Source organism: Phyllostomus discolor, chromosome 4 (assembly GCF_004126475.2).
Source record: "Phyllostomus discolor isolate MPI-MPIP mPhyDis1 chromosome 4, mPhyDis1.pri.v3, whole genome shotgun sequence".
Taxonomy (NCBI): domain Eukaryota; kingdom Metazoa; phylum Chordata; class Mammalia; order Chiroptera; family Phyllostomidae; genus Phyllostomus; species Phyllostomus discolor.
In genome coordinates, this window is record NC_040906.2 from 44,331,293 (window position 1) to 44,335,623 (window position 4,331).

The window sequence follows — 4,331 nt, forward strand, 5'->3', positions numbered from 1 at the left end:
AAGAGGGATAAATGGTAGTGAAAAAAATACAATAAAAATAAACTTTAAAAATACAAACTACTAGTACATGATACAACACATTCACACTTCAAATGCATTAGGCTAACTGAAAGTCAGTACAAAAGGCTATATTCTACAGGCCTTCATTTATATGAAATTCTAGAAAGGCAAAACTAGTCGAAATAGGAGAAGAGATCAATAGCTGTTAGAGCTTGTGGAGGGAAGACAATGACTAAAAAGGGGCATGAGGAAATTTTTGGAGGTGATAGAAAGGTCCTATGTCTTGATTATGGTGATCTACGACTGCATACTTAGTCAGAGTTTATCAAACAGCACAGCTCAAAAAGATGAATTTTCTGGATATGAATTGTACTTCAGCAAAACTGACTTAAAAAATTAACTGAAACAGCTCTTACATCTCAGTCACCAACATGCCATCCAGACTGAGGAAGACCCAGAAACCTCTGGGCCATGTGAACCACGACCACAGACATGTGGCAAGCATAGGAAGCACCAGGAGGCAGAGGTGATGCTGGTGATGCATCATCCCAGGATCACCTTTGACAAATACCACCCAGGTTACCTTGGAAAGTTGGTATGAGGCATAACCACTTAAAGAGGAATAAGAGCTTCTGCCTCACTGTCAGCCTTGATAAACTCTGGATCTCGGTCAGTGAGGGGACACAGGTAAATGTGACCAGGAAAAGGAAAGAAAAAAAAAAACTGGAGCCACTCCCATCATTGATGTGGTACAATGAGGCTACTGCAATGTTCTAGGGAAGGGAGTGCTCCCAAAGCAGTCTGTCATTGTGAAGGCCAAATTCCTCAGCAGAAGGATGGAGGAGAAGATGAAGAGTGCTGGTGGGGCCTGTGTGCTGGTAGCTTGAAGCCACATAGAGGGGGATTCATTAAATTCTCACAAGGGTTTTTGTTTTCTGGTCTGAGAGCAGGTTCTTTGGTACCTCTACCTATGTGCCAGAAACCTGCCTAACAGATTCCAGGAGCTAAGGGTGTGAGCACTTGAGCTCCTCTGCCAACTCCCCTGAAAGGAAGTGTGCAAGAGATAGCACCAACACTTAGAGGCCTTGGTCTGTCACCTGACTAGAACTTTTTATTTATAAAGTAAAAATGATAGCTGCTGCTGGTGGTGTGTATGTGTGTGTATAGACAGACATAAAATAGTTGGTTTTCCCTTATCTGGGAAGCAAAGGAGTTCATCATTACTAAGCCCTTATTATATGATATGTTAAAGGGATTTGTCTAAGAAAAAGATCAAAACTGTGAACAGTAAATTGAGAACAAACTCACAATAATCAACAAGTGAACCAGAAAAACAAAAACAAACTGAGCAAACAACTAGAACAGGAACAGAATCACAGAAATGGAGATCACATGGAGGCTTATCAGCGGGGTGGGGGAGGGAGAGAATGGGGGAAAAGGAACAGGGAATGTGAAGTATAAATGGTAGGTACAAAATAGACAGGGGGAGGTTAAGAATAGTACAGGAAATGGAGAAGCCAAAGAACTTATCTGTACGACCCATGGACACAAACTAGTGGGGTGGAGGGGGAAAAAAGGAAGAAAACAATTGGACAACTGCAATAACATAATCAATAAAATATACTTAAAATATATAGTGTAGTTGAAAGACTAAAAATAATTAACTGAAAAAAGGTGCGAATAAATGGGAACTCATACAATGTTCTTAGATGATGACAATATCAGAATATGTTAATTTTCTCAAAATTATTATTTAAATTAATGTGATTCCAATTAGAATTGCAGAAAGTTGTTCTAGAATCAAATAAAATGACCTTGAACTTTATATGGATAAATTAATGTTCAAAAATAACCAAGGAACTGTGAGTAAATGATAAGTTAAATGTCATGCTAGATATTAAAATATACTATAAAACTATTATAATCAAATTAATATAGTATCAGCATAATAACAAACAGACTGGAGTATAATAGAAGATATAGAAATGAATTCTAATGTAAAAATTAATTTACTATATAAAATGTTAAAAAATAATAATAGTTCATTAACTGATGGACATGAACCATTTATCTAACTAAGAGAAAACAATTTTGAGTCCCTATCTCATACCATAAATTACAGGAGGATAGAAGGCCTAAATATTAAAAAATGAACATCATTATAAAATATTAATTTAAAAAATTGGGGGTGAAAAGCCTTCTGAACCAGGACAAAGCAACTCTGAAGCTATAAACAAGAAAGGAGAAATTTTTAAAATAAAAAATGTAAATGAGTTACATAGGAAAGGTACTAGAAATGTTCTAATGTACATTATATTCAGTAAGAGAATACACTGAGAGTCCTTTAAAACTTACAATTAAAACAACTTAATGGAAAAATGAGAAAAGGATATAAGTAGTTCACTAATGTGTAAATCTAAATGGCCAAAACCCCCCCCAAAACTTGACCTCACTACAAGTTTAGAAAATATAAATTAATGTAACAATGAATATCATTACATTGTTCATACTGTCAACAATGTACAAGGACGACACACATGGCTGTTAGAATGCTGTGGAAAGTTATGATCATACATCGCTGGTAGAAATGTAAGTTATTGTAATCTTTTGGAAAGCAGTAAAACAGTATCTGCTTTTTGTTTTTCTTAGCAGTCCTGCTCCTGAGAATATATTTCATAACAATAAAATCACCAGCATAGAAGGTTTTTTGTACTTTTGTTCATAATGGCCAAAAACTGGAAATAAAATTAATACTCATCCATGAAGAGAAACAGAATAATATGCCCCATGAAATACTACACAAAGATCAGAATGGAATGAATTGGTTTTGTACCAGCTGATGTGGCAACATTTCCACAAGGCACTATTGAGTGAGGAAAAAAGATTCAGAAAAGCATTTAATCTGATGCTTAGATAGATAGATAGACGGTTGGATAAACTGCATGAGCATAGAGGAAAGCATTAAAATGTTTTTTTAAAAAGGCTGTTAGGTATTCAACAGGATTGTAAGGAGGGGGAAAGTAGGCAGATAACAGAGGAAAGAGAAGGAAGAAACCACTTAAAAAACTATACTAATTTAAAAAATGACACATAAGAGATTCTTTCCTTTGTGTAAAATTATACATATAAAATATGTGTGATTCTATGGATGAATGAATTAATAAAAATATTTGAAAAACAAAATTAGATATACGCCTACTGATATATGGGAGCACACATTGTTAAAAAAGATAAGTTTATGTGGAAAAAAAAAGTTCTTGTGTGTATGGGTATTTAGTTTTGTATGTATTTGAATGAGCAAAGAGAAGGGTACAGAATAATAATACCAGGCTGTTAATCTCAGCCCCAGAGGCTTGGGGATGGGTGACACGGGGAGCATAGAATAAGTAGGGTGTCCTGCTGGCTTATGACAATAACCTTTTCTACAGTAGATCTTGGTAGTATTCAATTGTTCAAAAAGTGTGTGTTACTATTGTAGTTTAAATAACATCAATAAAGTGAAAATATATTGTGATGAAGGAAGAAAATAAAATTACTATTTAAGATTAATGCTTTCAACGTGGTTGGGGGAGCAAGATGGATCCAGGGAAATGATTTATTGAGTCCCTGGGGGCAAATTTCACTTATAAACATACACTGAAATCCAGAGCAAACACATTAAGCCTTTACTTTGCAATAGCCTGTGGACTAGCATTTCTCAAAATGTGGATTTCAAATTACCTCCTTTAGGATCACTGGGGAAACAATGAACAGGGGTATTCCCAAATTGAATCCCAGAATTTCTAAATTACAGCCTGGAGGGATAAAATTAAAAAATTTACATTTTTAACAAGTTCTCTCATCTCCCAGAGATACTTCTTATTAAAAAAAAAAAGGACCCGAGAGACAGAGCTTTAACCAGTGATTCCAAGAGTCAACAGATCATAAAAATCACATCACCCATTTTAAAAAATATGATCCAGCAAGTTTGGGAAACACAGCCTCAGGCAATTTCAGCAGATCCTCCTATAAACTATTAACACAGCCAAGAAACAGGACCAATGCTTTACTGCAACATGATTATAATTTTACAGTAACATTAATAGTGTTTATGCAACAGACACAGGAAAGTGAGATCACGGGTTGTTTTGGTGAGATATTTATGCTAATATTTTCTCACACTTAAGAGTCTTTCTTTTCACAGAGTCCACCTTATTATAACTATTATCATCTTCCTAGCATGTAGCTGACTCCCCTCCCCATTATTTTTGGGCTTTTTGTCATTCAGAGGCTATCAAATAACATAGCCAGAAAGTTTGTTCCTTCCATAAAAATTCTTGAAGGGGAACTCC

At 35.3% G+C, this 4,331-nt stretch overlaps 1 pseudogene; it reads left to right on the top strand.

Annotated features, from left to right (window-relative positions):
* Positions 1-431: 431 nt before the first annotated feature.
* LOC118499868 lies at positions 432-1,083 on the top strand (annotated as a pseudogene).
* Positions 1,084-4,331: the final 3,248 nt, after the last annotated feature.